This window comes from Globicephala melas, chromosome 13 (genome assembly GCF_963455315.2).
Source record: "Globicephala melas chromosome 13, mGloMel1.2, whole genome shotgun sequence".
Taxonomy (NCBI): Eukaryota; Metazoa; Chordata; class Mammalia; order Artiodactyla; family Delphinidae; genus Globicephala; species Globicephala melas.
The window spans coordinates 20,639,344-20,665,940 of NC_083326.1; the positions used below are offsets into that span (position 1 = coordinate 20,639,344).

The 26,597-nt window shown below is 35.9% G+C and overlaps 1 long non-coding RNA gene across 1 annotated transcript in view; it reads left to right on the plus strand.

The window, feature by feature from the left end:
- Window positions 1–26,597, plus strand: part of LOC132593323 (uncharacterized) — a 43,452-nt gene that overhangs the window by 11,100 nt on the left and 5,755 nt on the right. Inside the window, exon 2 of the long non-coding RNA XR_009558617.1 lies at window positions 25,888–26,086. This is a non-coding gene — a long non-coding RNA (uncharacterized lncRNA). The remainder of the gene's footprint in view (window positions 1–25,887; window positions 26,087–26,597) is intronic.

Consider the following 26,597-nt stretch of genomic DNA (forward strand, 5'->3'; position numbering starts at 1 on the left):
TTGTTTTTGTTTGCATTCACATTTTTTATTCATTCAAGCTAGGTTCAGTGCTAAAGGCTGACCAGTGAATCAAACAAATAAAACCCCTGCCCCTAGGGAGGCTTATTGTACCTTGGAGGGGCACAATAAACACTTAAACAAATAAACCTATAATGTTATGTAGTAATAAATACTAAGAAGAAAATAAAGCAGATTGAGGAGTAACAGAAGCACTGGAGTGCTAATTTAGAGCTATCACCCCTCTCTGAGGAGTGATATTTGAGAAGAGACCAGAAGAAGGGATGGAAAAAGGATAGAGAATTACAGACCAATGGGTCAGCTGGTGTACAGGCCTGGGGACAGGTTGCTGAGGCAGACCAAGGATCAGCCAGGATGTGGGGTATGGGGATTTGAAGACACAACCGAGCACCGGACACGGTCTGTGGCCCCTGGTGTGGCCCGCGGATTGTGTTCTCTGTGTGATGGGAGTCCATAAGAGTATTTTGAGAAGAGACTGGAAAGATGTGAGCAATGTTTCAAAGGAGTTTCTCTGACAACCCTTGGGAGAATTGGCTTTGGTGGAATAAGAATGACATCAGCAGAACCATAGCAGGATGTAGAAATTCATAATTTAGTACGATGAGAAGGTCTGGAATGTGACCATAGGTGGAGATAAAAGGGTTCATTTATTGGAACAGCTGAGAGGCCACGGAAGGTTCATCACATGGATTTTTGCAGGAAACAGGCTAGAATATCCCACAGATGAGGAAGAATCACTGTGATGTTCCTAGTGACAATACAGAGGGGTGAAATGTCATAGAGGTGAGCAGCGTGATTTTAGATAATCCTAGAGCCAATTATAGCTCTTACATGAAGTTGTACCAAGAGATCAGGTGTATCTCAGTAATAGTATCTGAGAACTAAACAAAAAAGAGGAGACACTTAACATGATGAATAATGTTGAAATGTGATGAAGTCTGCCTATGTAGAACACCTGCCTCCCTGCTAGAAAGAGGAAGAGAGAGGATGTTAGGACCATTTATTTAGATGCTTAGAGCTGAGGCACAGGTTAAAAGTAATTCCAGTTGTGTTACTGTTTTGTCAAGTACATTTACTAAATTTTTAAATCATATAGTATATTTAAATTAGACTAGATTTTATATTTCTCCTTTTACTTTAAAAGGGGGGAAAGAATCTTTATGTAGAAGGATCTTTGATAAAAGATGTTGCAAATACTAGAAAAATTTTAGACTCAACGTCAAAAAATTAATTCGACTCTTTTTTCTAAAAAAGAGATAAATATTTAGGTTTAATAACTGCTTTTGTTTTGTAATTCATGCTACTTTTAAAAAATGAAGTTCAGTCTCATGTAGATTAGCATTTTATTGTTTCCCTTAAAATTAATTTTAATGCTATCCTTAACATCATTTTAAGTCAGCATTTTTACTGTTCACTCACAGATTTTTTTTCCCTATTACGCACAGATTTAGTATTACTCTTCTGTCATTCATTAATAGTCTGTCTAAAGAGCTAGGCATAAAAATTCGACAGAAAATATGACCACCAAAGTTTTCTGCCCTTGTGGAAAGGATGTCACCTTGGCCTGCAGTAAATTATCCTTAGAGGCTTTGCCAGAACCTGGTACCCAGAGTTAGGAGAGGTAGTCTGGCTCCTGCCTTAGAGCACATGCTGATGAGAATCTCCCCACGCTGAGGTCAACAGGGTGGAAAAAAAGGTCCTGCATGAATCCTAAATTTTGAAATTATTTTTCACATGTCTCTTGTTTATGTGCTGCTTTTGGCAACTTGAAAAACTTCTCTCATTCTTTCTGAAAGAGTAAAGAACAGTTATCACAGCAAGAACTTTACACTAACAGGGGATTATTTCTTTTGAACTTTGCTGTTACAGAGTTTCCAACATCTCATGAAAAACAATGCACTTCTTAGAATGAAGGTGTATTCTTACCCTGCTGCCTTTGAACTGTTCTTCTGTGTTACATAGTAATTTAGAATCAGAAATTAAAAACTTCTTATATACATAATTTAAAAAGTCATGGGGTATTTAAAAATGGATCCAAATGATCACTTTTTTCCCATTCATTTAGTTAATTTAATTTCTATTATTCTTTCCAGATGCCATTATCTTTGCATTTCATACTTGTGCTATGAATAGTATTGTTCAATGTGCATTTAATTTGGACTCATTTTTGCTTCTCGAGTACATATTATTTTTTAAAGCATGAAACCCAGTGTAGTTCAATAGCTTCAAATATTTCATTTTTTATAATTGCTGTTCAAGTTTTTAAAACCTTTTAAATTATAGAATCAAATGACTACAGCAAAGGAAAAAAAAACATGATTTCCTCATTTTCTACACATATATTCTTCTTTTTCCATAAGTCTTTCCATAAAAGACTTGTCAATCTGTAATCGAACTGAATCACATGATCTTTATATTGTCAAATTAATTACATCACTTGCCCTTGTGAGGATCTAAGAGTTTTGGATATAGTGGAATTAAATAGATTGAAAAAAGTCAAGTGAATTAGAAACAAATCAAATAATTCATCAGAGACCTTAAAGAAAACTACATGCACACACACACACACACACACACACACATATATATTAAAAAAAACTCTTTACTTGTAAGACTATGAGCATATTCTACAACCATACAGATTATTTGGAAGCGAAAGGGAAGAGCTTGGTGTAAATAGATTTGATTTTTTAAAGTGCCTCTGTATAATTCCACTGTTTGGTTGGCATTATATGACTCTTGCTTTCAAAACCTTGCACATATAGTGAACTTAATGGTCTAAAATTAAAATAGTTTAAAATTAAATTTACAGTGAATCATACAAATGTTATATTTTACCTAATCAAACATAAAATTAAACTTCTATAAATATTTTGTATTCAATCTATTGTTAAATAATATGAGGATGTTTTAAAAATAAATAGTTTTATATCACTATTACTGAGCATCTTTTACTATACAGAAAAAGTTGGCTTATTCAAGTTACCTCAAATGCTAGGACCTTAGGGTATATATAAAAATACAGAAGTATAGAAAGTATTTTGTGAGCATCACAGGAAACTAGAATTTTGTTTAAGGTCCCATGAAGATCTGGAATTTAGATATATTGACAATTCTGATCTCCATTTACTGGCTTTCTGCCATTATTTTTCGATGATTCTGCTTCTATGGCACTTGACATTAGCAGCTCACTCAGTCCTCTATATTTGGCTCCTATTAAATGAACTCCCCAACCACTGTATTTCACTGAGTTATTCTGTATGGGGACCCCTATAGCCAGTGCTCTCATCCAAGTCCTATTTTAACTATGCTGGCCAGTCAGCTGTGACTGAGTGGACAGAGTTCTGTGGTCAAAATGGTGATGACTTGTTTGAGGACCCCTTGAAAGGGGTCTGTATATGCAAGCTTCTTGCATGACTGTGTTATAGAGTAGCCCTAGCGCTTTTGCTGATTCTTGATCCCCAGAATTTAGAACAGGAAGGGACTTTAGTGGTAATATAAGCTAACCTCTTATTTTGTACTGGGGAAATGATCACGGTTCCACTTGCTGATCTTACCATCTTTGCAGAATTCAGAAATTCTAAACTATCATTATTTCAGAGGCTGCCTTTGCAATGTAAAGAATGAAAAGGGATTATAAGAAATAGAGAACTTCAGGAGTAATAGCAACAGTAGACTTTTAACTAAGCAATTGTTAGCGATTAAGGAGAATCAGTACCTATGATATAAACACCACACCACAGTTAGACTTTGGGGTAAGGAGAGCAGCAAAGGAAGGAAGGACCCAGACCCCTGGATACTCTTGGATTCAGCTCAAGGAAAGTGTGCTTCTGGACAAAGCACTGGACTCGCTCAAAATGCCATCTACAGCCTTGCCCAGTTAATACTGTAGGGATAACATAGGTCAATCTATTATAGAAAAGTGTTCCTTTGGAGCTATTTGAATTACAAAGGGAGGTCATGCTAATTATTAAGGTTTATGGTATTCTAGAATCCTTGTGAAGTTGGTAATATTTTTTATAGTAGAGCCATTTCTAAGCAAGGCAAATTCATTTGCTGAGTGAGATTGAAGAAGAAATGGGAAAGGAGACAAACTGCTATCTGATTTACATAGCAGCATTTCTTTCTTTTTTTATAATGCCAGAACATTTGAAAACAGAAAAAAAGTGAAGAACACATAGGCAGTTTTGCAAGAACAGTGTCAAGTTGTGTTTTTTTTTTTTTTTTTTCTCCACCAAACTGACCAGATGTTTTTGTATTCTGGAGAAACTACCTCTATAACAATATCTATTCCAGTCAGATTAGTTCAAACAAAACTATAGTCCATGCAGATGTCTAACGTGGTGGCAAAAGGGCATGGGACTGAGTTGATTTAACAAATATTTATTGCATGACGAAGATGTTCTAAACAATGCAGTATATTTGTTATCACTAGATTTAGAGAAGAGATTCCTAAGATGAGTAAGTCATGGTTACCATCCTTGAAAAAGTCACTGTTTATTCAAGGAAGAAAAATGTAAGCAAATAATTACATTTGTGGAAATAGTGCTATGTTACCAAGCTAGATCCAAAGTGCTGAGTTAACCATTGAGTTTTAGGATTGAATATAGTTATTTTAAATGGGGAAGAAGGATGCAAAGATAGTAAATTCAAACTGTGAAATTAACAGTAGCTTTTCAGAACTTATAAGCATTGTAATATAGTCTATCAAATGATAAATTCATTGATAGAATCTATAATTCCTGCCAGAGAAATTTAGGAAACCCAGCCCCAAACTGAAAATCATTCTTAAGAAAAGAATATGGATCAGCCAAAAATATATATAAATAAAAGAAAACGTAATTAAAAATTATTATTTGGGGACAGAAAGAAATTATATATGTATGACTTATTCACTCACTCATATTTTATTTACTCATATTTCATTTATTCATTTATTTATGCATGACATTCATTCACTCATATTTCATTTTATTTCATTTCATTTATTTATTATTTCATTCATATATTTCATTTATATATGACTTATTTATTCACTCACTCATATTTCACTTATTTAATGTTGACAAAATACTTTAGAGACTGACTTCATTTATTTTTAAGGGTCAAATAATTAAATGTTCTAAGTGATAAGAATACATACTCTATAAAATTGTATTATTTTGCAAATTCTCTGCTGGCCAGTCTGAACAGGAAATATTTGATCAGTGGGCTGACAATTTTTATCCTCAGATACAGAATCAAAAGGTTAAATAATATAAATGTTATAAAAATATAAATCTAACAAAAGTCCACATGCAAATATTCTACTTGGTTTTATCACTGACAATAAAGGCTAGGAAGGCATTGATGTAATGCCTTGATGGCTAGTACAAGGACTTTTAGAAAAAGTTGAAATCTAAAGTGTTTACATGTTAACAATGATGTCACATTGTGTTGAAAAATACCATGCGGAATAGTAGATAAAGGTATGAGATTAAATACCAATGCCTAATTTCCTCCCTCTTGATACTTTATGCAAGTTTAGAAATGAAAATGTTTTGCAACACAAGATCAGGGGAACCAGAGACAAGATAAGAACAACAAAATTTTGAAGTAAGAGTAAGGGTTTCAACACGAGGAGATTTGTTGTTTAAGATGCTGATTCACTGTGTAAGAAAGTTAGTTGAAACCTGGACACATACAGACTGAAAGTGAGGGGATGGAAAAAGATATTCCATGCAAATGGAAATCAAAAGAAAGCTGGAGTAGCAATATTCATATCAGATAAAATAGACTTTAAAATAAAGAATGTTACAAGAGACAAGGAAGAACACTACATAATGATCAAGGGATCAATCCAAGAAGAAGATATAACAATTATACATATATATACACCCAACATAGGAGCACCTCAACACATAAGGCAATGGCTAACAGCTATAAAAGAGGAAATCAACAGTAACACAATAATAGTGGGGGATTTTAACACCTCACTTAAACCAATGGACAGATAATCTGGACAAAAAATTAATAAGGAAACAAAAGCTTTAAATGACACAATAGACCAGATAGATTTAATCGATATTTATAGGACATTCCATCAAAAAACAGCAGATTACACTTTCTTCTCAAGTGCGCATGGAACATTCTCCAGGATAGATCACATCTTGGGTCACAAATCAAGCCTCGGTAAATTTAAGAAAAATTGAAATCATATCAAGCATCTTTTCCAACCACAATGCTAAGAGATTAGAAATCAATTACAGGGGAAAAAAACGTAAAAAACACAAACACATGGAGGCTAAACAATACATTACTAAATAACCAAGAGATCACTGAAGAAATCAAAGAGGAAATAAAAAAATACCTAGAGACAAATTACAATGAAAACACGATGATCCAAAACCTATGGGATGCAGCAAAACCAGTTCTAAGAAGGAAGTTTATAGCAAAACAAGCCTACCTAAAGAAACTAGAAAAATCTCAAATAAACACTCTAAACTTACACCTAAAAGAACTAGACAAAGAAGAACAAACAAAACCCAAAGTTAGAAGAAGGAAAGAAATCATAAAGATCAGAGCAGAAATAAATGAAATAGAAATAAAGAAAACAATTGCAAAGATCAATAAAACTAAAAGCTGGTTCTTTGAGAAGATATACAAAATTGATAAACCTTTAGTAAGACTCATCAAGAGAAAAAGGGAGAGGACTCAAATCAAAACATTAGAAATGAAAAAGGAGAAGTTACAACGGACAACGCAGAAATGCACAACATCATAAGAGACTACTACAAGCAACTCTATACCAATAAAATGGACAATCTGGAAGAAATGGACAAATTCTTAGAAATGCACAACCTTCCAAGACTGAACCAGGAAGGAATAGAAAATATGAACAGACCAATCACAAGTAATGAAATTGAGATTAAAAATCTTCCAACAAACAGAAGTACAGGACCAGGTGGCTTCACCTGTGAATTCTATCAAACATTTAGAGAAGACTTAACACCCATCCTTCGCAAACTCTTCCAAAAAATGCAGAGGAAGGAACACTCCCAGACTCCTTCTATTCAGGCCACCATCATGCTGATACCCAAACAGGGCAAAGGTACTACAAAAAAAAAAAATTACAGACCAATATCACTGATGAATATAGATGCAAAAATCCTCAACAAAACACTAGCAAACAGAATCCAACAACACATTTAAAGAATCATACACCATGATCAAGTGGGGTTTATTCCAGGAATGCAAGGATTCTTCAGTATACGCAAATCAATCAACATGATACACCATATTAACAAATTGAAGGAGAAAAACCATATGATCATCTCAACAGATGCAGAGAAAGCTTTCGACAAAATTGAACACCGATTTATGATAAAAACCCTGCAGAAAGTAGGCATAGAGGGAACTTTCCTCAACATAATAAAGGCCATATATGACAAACCCACAGCCAACATCGTCCTCAATAGTGAAAAACTGAAAGCATTTCCACTAAGATCAGGAACAAGACAAGGTTGCCCACTCTCACCACTCTTATTCAACATAGTTTTGGAAGTTTTAGCCACAGCAATCAGAGAAGAAAAGGAAATAAAAGGAATCCAAGTCGGAAAAGAAGAAGTAAAGCTGTCACTGTTTGCAGATGACATGATACTATACATACAGAATCCTAAAGATGCTACCAGAAAACTACTAAAGCTGATCAATGAATTTGGTAAAGTTGCAGGATACAAAATTAATGCACAGAAATCTCTTGCATTACACTATACACTAATGATGCATTACACTATACACTAATGATGAAAAATCTGAAAGTGAAATCAAGAAAACACTCCCATTTACCATTGCAACAAAAAGAATAAAATATCTAGGAATAAACCTACCTAAGGAGACAAAAGACCTGTATGCAGAAAATTATAAGACACTGAAGAAAGAAATTAAAGATAATACAAATAGATGGAGAAATATACCATGTTCTTGGATTGGAAGAATCAACATTGTGAAAATGCAATCTACATATTCAATGCAATCTCTATCAAACTACCAGTGGCATTTTTCACAGAACTAGAACAAAATATTTCACAATTTCAGTGGAAACACAAAAGGCCCCGGATAGCCAAAGCAATCTTGAGAAACAAAAACGGATCTGGAGGAATCAGGCTCCCTGACTTCAGACTATACTACAAAGCTACAGTAATCAAGACAGTATGGTACTGGCACACGAACAGAAATATAAATCAATGGAGCAGGATAGAAAGCCCAGAGATAAACCCATGCACATATGGTCACCTTATCTTTGATAAAGGAGGCTAGAATATACAGTGGAAAAAAGATAGCCTCTTCAATAATTGGTGCTGGGAAAACTGGACAGCTACATGTAAAAGAATGAGATTAGAACACTCCCTAACACCATACACAAAAATAAGCTCAAAATGTATTAAAGACCTAAATGTAAGGCCAGAGACTATCAAACTCTTAGAGGAAAACATAGGCAGAACACTATGACATAAATCACAGCAGAATCCTTTTTGACCCTCCTCCTAGAGAAATGGAAATAAAAACAAAAATAAACAAATGGGACCTAATGAAACTTAAAACTTTTTCACAGCAAAGGAAACCATAAATAAGATGAAAAGACAACCCTCAGAATGGGAGAAAATATTTGCAAATGAATCAATGGACAAAGGATTAATCTCCAAAATTTACAAACAGCACAGGCAGCTCAATATCAAAAAAACAAACAACGCAATCCAAAAATGGGCAGAAGACCTAAACAGACATTTCTCCAAAGAAGATATACAGATTGCTAACAAACACATGAAAGAATGGTCAACATCATTAATCATTAGGGAAATGCAAATCAAAACTACAATGAGATATCATCTCACACTGGTCAGAATGGCCATCATCAAAAAATCTACAAACAATAAATGCTGGAGAGGGTGTGGAGAAAAGGGAACTCTCTTGCACTGTTGGTGGGAATGTAAATTGATACAGCCACTGTGGAGAACAGTATGGAGGGTCCTTAAAAAACTACAAATAGAACTACCATATGACCCAGCAATCCCACTACTGGGCATATACCCTGAGAAAACCATAATTCAAAAAGAGTCATGTACCAAAATGTTCATTTCAGCTCTATTTACAATAGCCAGGACATGGAAGTAACCTAAGTGTCCATCATTGGATGAATGGATAAAGAAGATGTGGCACATACATACAATGGAATATTACTCTTCCATAAAAGGAAACAAAATTGAGTTATTTGTAGTGAGGTGGATGGACCTAGAGTCTGTCATACAGAGTGAAGTAAGTCAGAAAGAGAAAAACAAATGTGGTATGCTAACACATATATGTGGAATGTAAAAAAAAAAAAAAAGGTCATGAAGAACCTTGGCGCAAGACAGGAATAAAGACGCAGACCTAGTAGAGAATGGACTTGAGTATATGGGGAGGGGGAAGGGTAAGGTGGGACAAAGTGAGAGAGTGACATGGACATATATACACTTCCAAACATAAAATAGAGAGCTAGTGGGAAGCAGCCTCATAGCACAGGGAGATCAGCTCGGTGCTTTGTGACCGCCTGGAGGGGTGGGATAGGGAGGGTGGGAGGGAGGGAGACGCAAGAGGGAAGAGATATGGGGACATATGTATATGTATAACTGATTCACTTAGTTATAAAGCAGAAACTAACACACCATTGTAAAGCAATTATACTCCAATAAAGATATTAAAAAAAAAAAAAAAGTAAGATGACCCACATTTGAAGTTATAGGACTTGAAGTACTGTATCACTTGATAAAAGCACCCAGATAATTTCATGGAAACTGAATATTCTAATTTTTTTCCAAGATGATCCTCACTAACTTTGACTAAATTGATTCATTAATTTAAACTAACTATCTGACTGTTGAATGGAACAGGTTTTGGCTTAAGTAGTTCTAATTGTTCAGTCATGCAAACCAGACAGTATAATTTAGGTTATACATAGTAGCTTGTATTGGCCATAGTATCTTGTATTGTATCTTGAATTGCCCATTATAACTATTACTCAGTCTGTTACACTAATGATTGTTTTCTTGTGTTTCAGTGTCGGAAAATGGCTTTTATATTGGTTTAGCACGTTTTCAATGAGTTAAATGAATCGAATAAGAAAACATGACCAGTTTTTAATTATATGACAAATTTAACTTGAAAACTCTTGTTTGGAAATCAGATTTTCCAGTTTTATACATAAAATACATACTTTTATTATATATAAAGTTATTCAATGAACTGTGGTTTATAGGGACAAAGTTCACTATTACAATCATAATTATTAAATTATAAATATCAAAATTAAGAGGAGTTGTACCACTTAAGCAAGATATACATTTTATATCATTTGAATAGAAAATGGAGATGGCAAGAAATTAATCTTATGTATCTCAATAAGAATGAAGGCATTGACCTAGTAGAAAATATTTTTTTTCACAACAATTTGATCTGCCATACTCTTATCTGAAAAAAATAAATCAGTTTTGAGAATTTAAAAACTTGATAGCTGAAACTGATTATCAGTTTCAACATGCTTGTTGATACACTAATGCCTTGAGTAAGGAAATGGCATGTTCCTTATGTCAATTTGGTAACTATTTTGCTCCTGTAGAAAGTGGCTATGCCATAGGGACTTCCCTGGTGGTCCAGTGGTTAAGATTCCACCTTCCAAAGCAGGGGTTGCAGGATCGATCCCTGCTCGTGGAACTAAGATCCCACATGCCTAGCGGCCAAAAAACCAAAATATAAAACAGAAGCAATATTGTAATAAATTCAATAAAGACTTTAAAAATGGTCTACACCAGAAAGAAAGAAAGAAAGAAAGAGAGAGAGAGAGAAAGAAAGAAAGAAAGAAAGAAAGAAAGAAAGAAAGAAAGAAAGAAAAAATGGCTGTGGCATAAGTGAGTGTGCAGGGACTCTGGTTTTCTCAGCATCCTACAGAATCTCATACTGATCCACTGCATTATATTATCTTGATCTGGAGTGTGTGAAGCCTGAAATTTCAGGAACCTATCAGGATCTACCCTCCAAAGTTAAAGACCAAATACAAATCCTTATAATCCTTATCACGTATAATGATGTGTAAAAATAGGTGGGTCTGGGTCACATTGAATCTTGGAGAAACATATCACCCTTTGGGTGTACTACTCCAAGCCACCCATCAGGGTATTAGTAGTAAGCCTCATCTATGAAGGAGACCAAGAGAGAGAAGACCCTAGCTTATCTACCTGTAATGCAAGCATCTTGGATCCTTCGTCCACTCACACCAGCAGACCCAGTGCTGCTTGGAGTATCTGGAGCTGCTTGGGATGCTATATGGAACCTGTGGCAAAACAATAGGGTTGCTGCTACAAAGTGAGGGTAGGAAGGAGTGTGCCTTGAAGTCAGGGGATCCTAAGGATGCCTCTCAGTTTTGCCATGTTCAATGCTAACCGTTAATATAAGACTATAGTTAACCTTGGACAGGCAGGACAACCATGCATTTAGATAGACTAGGGGTCATGAGTCCAGGAAGTGGATACATGGAGTGGTTCGTGGAAGAATTAAATTATAAATAACAACCATGATATCCTGACCAACCCACTGGAGACATGAATAGTACATTCTCCTCATTTGTTCTCATTTCTTTACTGTGTCATATATATGCATTAAGTAATTTCTTCACTCTCTTCCCCTAATTATATGTAGGGCATTTGTGGAGTGGTTAAATTTTCATATTTTTCTCATGTTACTGAACCTCAAAGTACTAACATGATTGAACTAGATAAGGAAGAAATAATTATTAGAGATTCTAATAATTATTGAAGCTGATCCAGAGGTTGATGAGATGTGGGACCTTTCATCAGAAAGTGAACTTGTTGGGCTTCCCTGGTCGTGCAGTGGTTGAGAGTCCACCTGCCGATGCAGGGAACACAGGTTCGTGCCCCGGTCCGGGAAGATCCCACATGCCGCAGAGCGGCTGGGCCCGTGAGCCATGGCCGCTGAGCCTGCGCGTCCGGAGCCTGTGCTCCGCAACGAGAGAGGCCACAACAGTGAGAGGCCCGCGTACCGCAAAAAAAAAAAAAAAAAAACTGAACTTGTTTTCATTTTTATAAGGAAATTATATTTTCCTGGGATGGGGAAGTGTAACCTATTACTCTCATTTTTTTGAGTATAGGAGAGTGTTTGTCTATATTGGGGAGTTTTAAGTTTGGGCTAGTTAAAGTCTGTTGGAATCCTTCTTTGTATTTTGAGGTTTCCATACATCTCCTGCAGAGAATCTAATATACTACGTTTCCCAGTTTCCCTTACCACCAGAGTTTATACATGTGACTTGGGTTTTGCCAAACTAACATTCCATTAGGAAACTCAGATTTGCTAATACGTTATTGAGGAAATAGGACTTGAAGGATCTTTCTGGTCTGAGTGGTCTCAGGGCAGCAAGCTCACATCACGATGGTGGATGGCAACACTGCCTTCATGTGCTTCCTTCCATAGATTCTGCTTTCATTGTCTCTTCCAGATAGGATTCCTCAAGGATAAGAGAAGCTAAGCTTAATTTCTTTTCCACAGTTACCTTCTAACTACTCTGTGTAGTCCCTGCTACTCAAAGCAAACTTTCCAGAACCATGCTCAAAGTTATTTAAAAGTAAAAAATTTTAAAAACTCACAAGAAAAAAAAAAAACTCAGATATTTAAAAGATACAAACATCATGGTATTTTGTAGTGCAAGGGGAAGAAACTGGCCACATGTGACCTCATGTGAGTTCTTTAACCTCCTTCAACAGTTCTCTCAACCGTGAAGATAAATGGAGCTGTTAATAAATACTTAAAGTCATTATGTATGGCAGAGCCCAAATAGAGGTGCTTAGCAATGATCTTGGCAAACAGCTCACCTTCTGTAAATGTTAGTTCCCTTATCTTACCTTTAGAATCAATTAAGAGATTATACATCCGTTCCAGAGCTTAATAGACATAAATAATAGAACAGCAGAAAAAGTACATGAGTAAGAAAGAGCATGAGATGCAACATTTCTTCTGACCACACAAAAAAAGGGGAAAAGACTACAGTATAACAGAGTCTTGATTTTCCTGTCAATGAACTGTACCATTTTGGGCAAGCCATATACTTCACAGGCCCCTAATTTCCTCTTCTGAGAAGTGAAGCATTTGGGTCATCTGATGCCCAAATCTCTTTCAGCTTTATGAAATTATATTGATTAATAGTAAAGATAAATTTCTCTATAGTAACTTGGATTTATTTCTTAGAATATGGAGGTATAATTTAATTCTTATATTTGCCTTGTATTCTTTAAAACCGGATTTTGTTTTTACAAGATTTTAAAAATCAAATTTACATAATGTAGCTTAGAAGTCGGTATCCATCTAGTCTGTGTTATTCTGAGCTGGCCTGAATTTTTTAAAAGATTCCTCATTTTTCCTGCTTTTTATGGAGAGTAATATCACCATATGGTCATTTTGTAATGATTTTTTCAGGTTTCTTGCACAGTGAAATCATTAGAAATATGCTGAAAATTACTATTCTTTCCTCACACACTCAAGTAACTATTCCTTTGGCAAGTGTTTTATGAATAACTCCCAAGTATTCACCCTGCTTTAGAATTGAGGGACAGCCTTGCTTTCTTCTTCATTAAGTAAAAGAAAGCTTGCCAGACGTTAAGTACCTCAACTTCTTGTCTCACCTTTTTAACAACGCTATGAGCATCTGCGCTACCTTTATGTAATTTCCTCTGGTCTTGGAGACTCTCCCTTTCAAGATAAACCTTCATCTGCCCTCCTGCTTAATCACATCTCCTCTGGGACTTCATTCATTATCTCCTCTCTCTCTAGTGGGACGTAGTTGTGAGTTTGTTAAGAGCCCAGATTCAAAGTCAGCCTCTCTCACTACTAGCTGTTTGGACTTGAGCATATTATTTAGAATTCTGTGCCTCTGTTTCCTCAGCTATAAAATATGATAAAAATATAACTTCCCTGTTACGACGTTTGGTGAGCTTTAAGTGAGATACTTGTAAAGTGAGATACTTGTAAAGTACTTAGAAGGAGGTTTCAATACTTGTTGGCTATCATTTTCTCTTTCATCTCTCCCTCTCATGTCAGCTGAACATATTATGCACAGTCTCTTCCACCAGAAGCTCTTTTTTGCTTTTTTTTATTTGGATGCTGCCTTAAATTGCTCCGTTCATTCTCATCTAAGTAATGGAGAATTTACATTTGCTGGCTTCACCCAATTACAAAGTCCTAGTGATTTCACGAACTATTTCTCAAACAAATCTCCTCCTCTCTATATTACTGCCCTAGTTAATGTTTTTTATCATCTCTCACCTGTTCTAAGCCAAGAGCCTCATACCTGCTTTAAAATAGAAGTGCAGTTTTTTCCGAAAAAAAATATATAATTCAGTGAAAGAATAAAGTCACAAGAAAATGAAGATATGGCCTTACACATCTACAATGTTAGCATTAGTTAAATGAATTACAGGTTTGATGACCTTCTATTACTAGGTAATTCTGAAAAAAGAAAAGAAAAACCATGATGACAGATTCAATCAAGTGCTGGTAAATTGTTTCTTTATTGAGTCAGGAGGCAAACATGGATCGTCTGATATTACCCTTTATTGGAGGACACATCATTTCCAAACATTTTAATGCAATTTGCCCTTAGAATTAGCAACATTTATTTTGTTTTTATTTTCCTTTATTCCATAATGTTTTATTTATTTAAGAAACAGACCATTTATTTGGTAACAGGAGGTGCTTTCCTTTGTGACTATTCACCATAGCATATAACAGTGAAGACAAAAAAATGGCGATCATTCACCAGAGGAAGATTAATCAATGGATTAATAAACTATGATCCTATTAATAATTCTGTTGTAAAGAATAATTTTTATTGATTTTAAAGGTAAAACTCCACATCTTTAATAATATTAATGGCTGCTTCAGTGTGAGACATATTGTTAGTTTTTCAGGTCTTGCATTTTATTTAAGTGTCTTATTAGAATCATTTTATTTTTATTTATTGGTTCACAAAAAATTCCTAAAATTGATGATCTGTATCCATTGCCTCTATTTTCCTCCACCCATGCATTAAGCCTTTGAAATATGAATTTATCTCCAACACTTTAGTAAAATGGCTCTGTTGTATTAAGTCATTTAAATTCTTCTGTCTTTCTTGGGTAATATGAAGCCACCTTTTCTTGATCTTGTCCTATCTCTCCTCTTATTGCATTTTGATTTCTTGATGTTGGCTTATTTTCTCCCTCATGTTCTCAAAATCAGGGTCTAAGAGGAGACTAACCAATTCTTTTCTAACACAAAATTCAACATTTCTAAAATTTAGTACATCACGCATCCTAGCAAATGCCATATCTTTCCAATTTTTCAGTAAAGAAAGTTAAGACTTGGAACTGCAGATTACCGCAAAGTGGATATAAGATGATTAAATAATAAATTCCAAGTAGTTTCAGGCCAAGATGGAAAGGGAATGAACCATTTGGATATGTAGGAGTGCAAGGACTTTGGCTGCATGCAGAGTCAAGGTCAGCCCCATTTTGTAAGCTGTTCCTGACAAAAAAATCAGGAACCATAAAATCATCCCACCAACAAAGTACCACAAAAGACAATTATAAGGGAACTGAAGCGAGGACAATAAACCATGTGCAGAAACAAATCGAGGCACTCAGGGATGTGACAGACTGCTGAGGGAGGTGCAGAGCAGAGGTCGAAAGCACACTGCAAGTACAGAGAAGCTATTCCTTGTCATAAGGAACTGGCAGCGGTCACCGACAGCATGAGGACTCCACTTAAATTGTGCTTTAGAGGAGAGAAGCACTTAGAACGGAAAAGTACAGCTAATGCCAACTGTGAAGCTCATATGCCAATCACAACCAAGGACATTGAGAATTTTCGGTAATTAATAACAAATATTCTTTTCATTCAGTATTCTCAGTTGGAAGCTACAGAATCTACTCTAGCAAGATTGAAAAGCAAATTTGTACTAAAGGAAAATTAGAGAATAAACAGAATTATCCAAGAGGGGCAAAAAATCAGGCTTGGTGCTACTGGGTCTAGAATAATAGAGCCAGAGCTATGCTAAATCACGTAGTGAGACTGTTCTAGTAAAAACGCCATCCCTACCGCTTGGCATCGACAAGGCCACTGATTGAACAGAAGTTCTGACACAGCCCCCAAAGAACCAGCCGTCACACCACTGTGCTTGCCCAAAGATCAGTCTGCCTATTTGTGGCCATTCACTTCATGCTTCCCCCTCCCACATCCAGTTCTCGTTTGAGTGCATCTATCTGGTATAACCTAGATAACAGACCCTCTCACCACCAGTTGGAAATTTAGGATTTAGATATCTACTTTGGGAGGGTTGGACACACACTACATGAAACTATCAAAGTATTGAGTGGAGTTTCAAAAAATGCTGGACATTCAAGCACAACAGATGGTCACCTAATTCCTGACACATGGAAATGACCATTCTCCTGAAAGGTGTCCATAAAGGCACCCCAAGTGGACAGAAGGCAACCTACCTGTGGGTGATGAGAGAAGTTGAAATAAACTAGACTAGTGGTCCTTGACTTTAGTGTGCATGGAAATAATCCGGAGAGTTTGTTAAAACACAGATTGCTCAGCCCCAGCCATAGGTTTTGATTCAGGCCTGGGCTGGGACAGGAGATTCTCCAGTTTTAACAGACTCCCAGGCAATCTTGATAATGATAATCCCAGGACCACACCCTGTGAACCACTGGCCTATGAGGCCATAAACTTTTCCTTCAGTAACAGCTGGTTAAAATTTTCACAAATTCAGTCTTGATGCTGAAATGAAAGTCAGTAGCAAAGGCACAATTTATGTTATTAATAATTTTATATTTTCAAAATAAATATACTTAAATTAACTGTATTTTTTAAAGACAATTTTTTGGAGCAGTTTTAGTTTCACAGTTAAATTGAGAAGACAGTACAGAGCTTTCTCATGTACCCACTGCCCCCAACATGCATGGCCTCCCTCATTATATATATATCTCTCACCAGAGTGACACATTTGTTACAGTTGAAAAACTTACATTGACACGTCATTATCCCCCAAAGTTTACCTTAGGGGTCACTCGTAATGTATGTTCTATGGGTTTGGACAAATGTATAATGTATACATTTCACTGCCTTAAAAATCTGTACTCCACCAATTCATCCTCCTTCCAACCCCACTCTAATAACCAATGATCTTTTACTGTCTCCATAGTTTTGGCTTTTCCCGATGTCATATAGGAGTCATACAGTGTTTAGCATTTTTGGATTGCTTTCTTTCACTTAGTAATGTGCATTTAAGGTTCCTCCATGTCTTTTCATGTCTTGATAGCTCATTTCCTTTTAGTGTTGAATAATATTCTATTATCTGGATGTACCGCAGTTTATTTTTCCATTCACAGACTGAAGAACGTCTTGGTTGCTTTTAAAATTTGGCAGTTATGAATAAAGCTACTATAAAGATCCCTGTGCAGGTTTTTGGGTGGACCTATGTTTTCAGTTTCTTTGAGTAAATAACAAGGATTGTGGTTTCTGGATCATATACTAAGAGGGTGTTTGATTTTGTAAGGATCCACCAAGCTGTCTTCCAAAGTGGCTGCACCATTTTGCATTCCCACCAGCAACGAATGAGAGTTCCTGTTGCTCCACATCCTTGCCAGCATTTGGTGTGGTCATTGTTCCAGATTTTGGCCTTTCTAATAGATATGTGGAGGCACCTGATGGTGGTTTTAATTGCATTTTATTGACGACATATGATATGGAGCATATATTATTTTTTATTTAAACCTGTTATTATCTATTTAAATTCTGGGGTTAGAGGGTTCCTTCAAGGAATACTAAAGGTATATATCTAAACTGCATGTTTTCAATCTGACAGTAGCTCTCAGAATTCAAGAGCATAGCAAAAGCAGGCCAGCTGTGTATTCCTACTGGGTACATTACATGTCACAGTATGAAACTTTGAAATAATTTGTTATTTAGTGTAGATTTTAGTAAGTCATAAGAGGAAAAAATTGGAGCCAGCACGCCCAAGTGTTAATTTTAAAGATCTTATGAATTTTGGAAACCATGTTATTGAGGGAGCAGGAATATTTAAAGACAGTGTACCAGATGGAAATGAATATGCTCTATTTTCATTTGTATATTTTGTAAATAAAAGCTGATATATCTGAGGTTCCCTCATGAAAATGAAACGTTTCTATTGACACACAATTTGCCTAATAGACACAGAAATTTGTATCTAGGGACTAAAATGAGGGTATGATATAATGGAAAATATCCTCAGTAGTTAACTACTATTTTTATTATTTTTTTCTTCCCTCTAGTTTATCAGTTCAGAAAGCAAAAAACAAAATAAACCATTATGGTGAGGATTGGTGCCTATGTTTTGGTTGATATTGTCACATATTATTATAATTACACTTTCTATGGTCCTAAATAGTAATAACGCTTCAAAACCACATATGACTACATGCCAATGAATATATTTCTTCTTTTTTCATAGACATTATTTTTCTGCCTTTAATTTCTCTGAGTCGAGTGCAATTATTTCAAAGCCAAGAAATCCCTCATTAAAAAAAAAATTCCTCAGTAAATTTTGAGGTTTAAAAGTTTTTTTTTTCACAAGTTTGAGAGAAAAATGCCATTTTTCAAAGCATAAAATTCTTGATCAAATATAGTTCTAACTGGATACATTCATGTTTTCTATTAGGTACATAGGCATAGTAAATTATGCATTCATATTACCTATAATGCTGAATTTCTGCACCTTGAGAGAATAGGTAGCCCCTGGTGATAATAATTACACAACAGATGGCTCTTCCTGAAGCAGAACAACACATATCATGTGATTTAACCATGAAGAAAATGAAGAGAGGAGTTATAAAAATAAATGGAGATAGGCATCTGATTAAGTGACAGTGCTTAGCAATATGTTGAATCAGACACAGGCAAACATTTATTTTTTCCCCCATAAATTTGGCTGATTTTCATAGCTCCATCCTAGGTAAGGATTTAAACAAACCTATCGGACGTCCCTGGTGGCGCAGTGGTTAAGAGTCCGCCTGCCGATGCAGGGGACACGGGTTCGTGCCCCGGTCCGGGAAGATCCCACATGCCGCGGAGCGGCTAGGCCCATGAGCCATGGCCATTGAGCCTGCGCGTCCGGAGCCTGTGCTCCGCAACGGGAGAGGCCACAACAGGGAGAGGCCCACGTACCGCAAAAAAAAAAAACAAAAAACAAAAACCTATTCTGATTGTATCTATCATCATGTACAATCTGTCTTTGTGAACATTAAATATATTTTAATATGCTTTTGCCATAGTTTTTAAAATATGATCTTAGGTATTTTAGGTTACTGAAGCATGAACAATACCTTTTTAATGGAGGGGACTCAAAAGATATTTGTTTTGTTTATCTGGAAAAGTCAAATGTCCTCTCTTTAACAGCGTTATTTGGATAAAATTCATATACCATAAAATTCACTTTTTAAATGTGCAATTCATTGGTTTTTAGTGGATTTATATTTACCGTGTTTGTGCAACTGTCACTACCATCTGTCGTTTCAACACCCCAAACCACGTAGCCATCCATAGCCACTCCTCACGGCCGCACGTACATTCAACACCCCTCCCCTCCCAGCCTGAGACAAGCAGTCATTTACTTCCCGGCTCTACAAATCTGCCTATTTGGATACAGGGCAAAAATGGAATGATACAATGTGAGCTCTTTTTTGACTAACTTCTTTCACTTAGCATAATAGTTTCAAGGCTCATCCATGTTATAGCGTGTCAATGCCTCATTTATTTTTATGGCCTAATAATACTCCATTGTATGGATAAACCAAATTTTGTCTCTCTATTCCTTAGTTGATGGATAGCTTTGGCTATTATGAATAGTACTACTGTGAACATTCGCGTACAAGCTTTTGTGCGGACATAGGTTTTCAGTTATCTTGGGTGTATAGCTAGGAGTAGAATTGCTGGATATTATGGTAACTCCAATTTAAAATTCTGAGGAAATGCCAAAAATTTTTTTTTTCCAGAAGTTTCTGCACCATTTTATATTCTCACCAGCAATGCATGAGAGTTCCATTGTCTCCATATCTTCACCAACACTTGTTATAGACTATTTTTTTTTTTAACTTTAGTCATCCTAGTGGGTGTGAAGTGGTATCTCCTTGGGGTTTTAACTTGCATTTTTTTTTTTTTTTTTTTTGCGGTACACAGGCCTCTCACTGTTGTGGCCTCTCCCATTGCGGACCACAGGCTCTGGACGTGCAGGCTCAGCGGCCATAGCTCACGGGCCAAGCCGTTCCGCTGCATGTAGGATCTTCCCGGAACGGGGCATGAACCCGTATCCCCTGCATCGGCAGGCGGATTCTCAACCACTGCGCCACCAGGGAAGCCCTTAACTTGCATTTTTTTAATGAGTAATGATATTGAGCATCTTTTCACGTGCTTATTGTATATCGCACTTATACATTGTATATTGTGCTTATTTGTATAACTTCTTTGGACAACTGTCTCTTCAAATGCTTTGCCCAGTTTTTAATTGAGTTATTGGTCTTTCTAGTGATGAATTGTAAGAATTCTTTATGTATTCTATATACAAATCTCTTAGGTGTATGATTGCAATTACTTTCTCTCATTATGTGTGCTGTGTGCACTTTCTTGACCGTATTCTTTGAAGCAAAAGGTTTTAATTTTGATGAAGCCAAATTACTTTTTTCTTTTGTTGCTTTTGCCTTTTGCTTTTGTTGCTAAGAAAGTATTGTCTAACTCAAAGCCACAAAGATTTACTCCTCTGTTTTGCATTTTTTTTTCATTTAAATTTTATTGGAGTATAGTTGATTTCATTTGTATTTTTTAATTTAAATTTTATTGGAGTATAGTTGATTTCATTTGCATTTTTTAATTTAAATTTTATTGGAGTATAGTTGATTTCATTTGCATTTTTTTAATTTAAATTTTATTCGAGTATAGTTGATTTCATTTGTATTTTTTTAATTTAAATTTTATTATAGTTGATTTCATTTGCATTTTTTAAATTTAAATTTTATTGGAGTATAGTTGATTTCATTTGCACTGTTTTAAGATGCTATGTTTGTGGTAATATTTTTACAGCAAACACAGGAAAATAACATGGACTCTTTTACATCTCTAACTTGTTAGGACACGAACCTGACTGTGTAAAGCTAAATTTAGCACCTGCACCTTCCTACAGCAACACCATAAATTAATAACTTTCCCAACTTTCCCAGTGATAATCTTTAGCATTACCAATGGCCCTATTCTCTCAGAGTTATGTTTGTGTTTTCTCTTTCACCTGTATTTCTAATGACAAATTCCTGAGATTCCTTTTGTTCAAAGTTGTTAGTACTCATCACTTCATATTCTCTACTGCAAAATTTCAGAAACAGACAACACAAATATAAATACATTTGCTAAAATGCCCTTCTCATTTTTTTGCTTCTGATTCATACTCAAGGCCAATATCAAATTGTTTCACAAAGCTTCCCATAAGGAACTCTACTGTCATTGTGTTGGGCTTTTCCTTGCCCCCATTACCGATATTATTTGTTCCCTTTCCACTTTTTATTTCATGTTGATTCTTCCCTACCTCCTCTCCAGCTAAATTTAGCATGATATTACACACAGAGGACAAATAATAAATAATATGTAGGAAAAAATGAATAAATGAAATTTTTTCAATACAAAGTTGAAGATTCATTTCTCCCAGGATGCTTCCTCTGACTCAACATATTAACTATCTTACAAAATAATCATTAGCATTATTGTATATATTTTGCTATCTAATCTTCAGCTTGTTTACATATTTCAGCTGTTTGAGGAAGTTATGGTATCCCAGAGAAGGAATATACAAAACGTATATTCTTTTCCCTAAATATTTTCATTAATTACATACTGTGTGACAGGCATCAAGAATAGCAATAAACAAGAAGATACCATTCTTCTCCCCATGGAATCTGAAATGTTTATTTTTCTTTTGTCCTTTAACTTTAGAATTTATATCCTAGTCGATTAGTTTTCTGGGGTTGCCTTAACAAATTACCACAAACTGGGTGGCTTAAACCAAAAGAAATGTATTCTCTCAGTGCAGGAGGCTAGCAGTCCAACATCAAGGCATCAGCGGGTTTGGTCCCTTCTTGGAGCTCTGACAAGAATCAGTTCCATGCCTCTCTTAGGGTGGCTCCTAATCCAATATAATTTCATTTTCGCCTAGGTACATCTGTAAAGACCTTATTTTCAAATAAGATTACATTCACAGGTACCAGAGATTAGACTTGAACTTATCTTTTGGCGGGGGACAAAAATGCAACCCACAACACATGGGTATAACCTCTGGGAAATAAGGCATATGAATGTTTACTGAGTAGATTCAGCCCAATTGGAACCAGGGTAGTGGGCCTGCAGGGGCCCCGTTGGCATAAACTTCTCTGAATCCCTGATTCAATGACGTTCTTCAGCTTCCCTGATTTCTCAGGCACAAGGACAAGGTCATGTAAGGTTCTTAATTCCTTGTTCAAAAGCAATGATTAATTTTTCCAAAAATATATAACATAATTCTTATATCAAGTTTCTCAGTGGCATAATGACACTTTTTTAGCTCTCAGGAACATCACACTTCTTTTGACAGAGTCTGTTGCTTCTAAAAAAAAAAACAACTTTTGGACAGAAGTTTAGTTGCTTATTAGTCATTCTTTTGACAGTTTTCTCTTTCAGCTCCACCTCTGTTCACTTGTAAGATATCATTTGTTCTCTATCCAAAATATCTCTCATTCATCTACTAACTACTCTCCCTCCTTCCTTCTAGAAGATCTGGGAAGCGACAGCACCCTCCCAACTGTTTTCTCTACCTTCCGTCTCTCCCTGTTCCATGTATTCTTCCCCAGAGCTGGCTGCTAGATCAATTTTCTGAAGACCACCACTTATTACACGCCTCTCATTTTCGCAAATATTTAATGTTTCCCCATTGCCTATAGAACGATGCCCATATATGTTAGTCATTCCTCCATGCTCTGAAGCCAACAGCCTATTTAAATGGTTTTCTCATCATTTGCCATCTGTAGCACACATGCTAGTCACGCTGAGCCTTAAGCCATTTTGAATCGAAAGTGAAATTTTTCTGTGTGCTTTTCCTCCTGCTATTCTTTTTGTCTGAAGTATCTTTTTTCCTCAAACTGTAATGTAAACCCTTCCTTCTCTCTAACTCAAATTCCACATTTAACATGAACTTTAGTTTATATTTCTAAACTGGAAGCTACAAAATCCTCTTTGGAAATCCCCTGTGCCTTAATGTGGACTCGTTACAGCATACAGGTCTAGTTAGTAACATGATTTGTTTCTCTTTCTGTATATATTATTCAGAAATGTATTATACTTTTTATGTTTATAAATTATATCCCCAGAGCTTGAAGACAATACAGTTTATATATTTGCTTCACTTACCTATCCCTTAGAGTCACCAGCAAAATTTCCTGTGCATGTAATCAGTCAATATTTGGTGAGAAACTGAATGAATCAAGCAGGTGAACTCACCTTGTAACTACACTGGTTGCAGTATATCAAACAGTTTCATTAAATGCAAAGAAAACCAGTTTGCACCAGCTTTTATACAACAGGCAAAACACAGAGGCCCACTGTTCCCTAATCACTCTTCCAGTGTTCTAATCATTCACCCTGGAGGAATAGTCACCTCAAACAAGGACCTTGGAGTTTTTGCTTCAGCCCTTTGCTGCTGTGGCTGCTGGATGAGGCGCAAGACCACACTCGCAGGTTGACAGAAATCCCTCCTGTCAGATGGCAGCCTCATGCTGGCAGCTGTAATGACTGAATGTCTGGTGTTCCCGGGTCTAATCCGCCGTTTCCCTGTAGTTTAGTCACACTTCTGTCTTACGCACACACTGCAGACACTGACCCACATTGCCCCCTGGGTTTGGTGCCTGCAAGCCTATTTGTTTGTTGTTTGTTTTTAACAGGAAGATAAGTGATTTCTCTGAGCAAGGCGGGTATTAACACATTCAGAGAGGATGGCTTTTTCCCTCATAGGGAACTAGAAAACTTGGCTGAGGTTTGGTTTTGGAGTTTCTATTATATATTTACACCATTAATTCTCCAAACCTCAAGTCACAACGAGGGGGGAGATATAAATAAAAAGAGATGGGAATTTGGAAGATTAGTATGTGGAACAGGAAGATGTAGATTATAGAGTAAGGATGCATCCTTACGGAAAGATTCCTTTTTCCCAAATAACTTAGATTCTCTTTTTAATCAATGAAGGAACTTATTGCTCCCGATATTATGTTTTTTTCCTCCCTTCCCTGTGTCATGAGAGACTGAACAAAACTCTGAAATTACTGGAAATACCGCAGAGTATTGTTTGATTGCTCTTCTTCAAGGTTTAATTGAATCCTGGTCCAGGGACCGGTAGAGATTTATATCTGGTGGGCCCTCAATGGTAGAGACAGATCACATAAAGCCTCTGTCTGACTTCTGTCTTTCCTGTCTTCCCTCTCTCCCTCCTTTCTTCCTATCAATTAAAATTTGTGTTCTGTTCCTATGTACCTAGTCCTTTGCTGCTCATATAAAATGTATGATGAAAGAAACATTCTTTCATTTCAAGCAATTACTGCCTGGAAGGGAAAAATAACCTACCAGGTAATTACATGGTAAGAATAAGTTACAATTAGGCTGTTGACAACTCAGATGAAGGTGTTGTCTAAGAAACAATCCCTAGGGGCTGGAGCCTATTTACTAAGTGAGAACAGTGAGAGAATTTAAGAGGACACGGTTTCTTTTCAGCTCTTACATGAAGTTTATATATATATATGTACATATATTCTGAACGTATATATAGTATTTGAAATATACATGCATATTATATATAATCATTTTGAATATATGCATATGGAATCACATGCTTCTATATGTACATGTAGTTTCATATATGTGTATATAACGTGTGTGTGTGTCTGTTCAAGCTATATACAAGCTAAGCAGAAGGTCTAGCTAAATAATATCGTCAGATAAGAGGTGGATTTGCAATCAGTATTCTCATGGTCAACTGTATTTTAAAATGTCACGTCTTTGCATATATTATTATAACAAATTTGCTGTGGTGATAAGTGTTTTCTAATTTAAAATGGTGAGTTGCCAATGATAATAGCAATTTCTTTACTCTATTTCAAATTACAGAGGATCCTGGGTAAAATTGTGCAGTTAAAAAAGTATGTTAGGATCCAGTACCTTGATTTCCAAAAATGATCAGATGCTGACATTGGTAGCGAGTTAGAAAGAGTTTTGTGCTATAATGAATGACTTTTGAACAGTCTCTGCTTCTTTGTTAGTTTGAGTCTTTTTAAGAGATTGATTATATATGTGATAAATTTTTTTACTTTATTTATTATATTTATTTTACTTTTGGCTGTGTTGGGTCTTTGTTACTGTGTGCAGGCTTTCTCTAGTTGCGGCGACTGGGGGCTACTCTTGGTTGTGGTGCGCGGGCTTCTCATTGTGGTGGCTTCTCTTGTTGCAGAGCACGGGCTCTAGGCGTGCGGGCTTCAGTAGTTTTGGCTCATGGGCTCTAGAGCGCAGGCTTGGTAGTTGTGGCTCATCGTGCATGTTGCTCCGTGGCATGTGGGATCTTCCCGGACCAAGGCTTGCATTGGCAGGCAGATTCTTAACCACTTTGCCACCAGGGAAGCCCTGTGATAAATTTTTAAATTGGTCTTTTTGTACAAAATTAAATGTATTTCCCTCTTCTAATTCGGTTTTCTTTGTCTTTTTTGTTTTTAGTGAAAAATACTCCCAGAATCCACATACCACATCAGAGGGACTTGGAACTACCCTGCCTGTGTGGTTTGTTACCCACTAACTGTTAACATTGATTAGAACACGGGAATTGGACTTTCTCCAATTGTCACCCCCAGGATTCTCACAAGCCGGATGTATACTAAGTAAAATGACCTTCTTAATTAGGGGAAAACTATCCAAGGTATACGATTGCATTTTCTATATTAAATTTGATTTTGTTTTACCTAATTCTTATTTACATGTAATTCATATATTTATCTACAATGGCTAATATTTTATCATCTTATTCATGTTAATATATTTTCTTATATTTTGCTTAAGTTTCTTGTTATTCTTATAAAATACCAGTTACACCAGATTTCCTAATTCAATTTGTTTCAATTCTGAATCCTTTTCTAGCTCTTGAAAACATAAACCAGGAGACTCTAAACCTAACATATGCAACCAAATGATGCTATGATTTGCCAGAATGAATACATCATCATACTGGAATCTGGCTGCTATGGCCAAGATCTTTACTCATTTTATATAACACGATTTCCTTTTATGGTTTCATATTCACTCTTCCTTTTTTTTTTTTTTTTTGGTTAATCATCCAAGCAATTTTTTTTAATTGTCAGAAAAAAAGAATCTAATTCTTCCTCTAATTGAGCTTAAGATTTTGCTATAAATCTGACATACTGCTTTCTAAA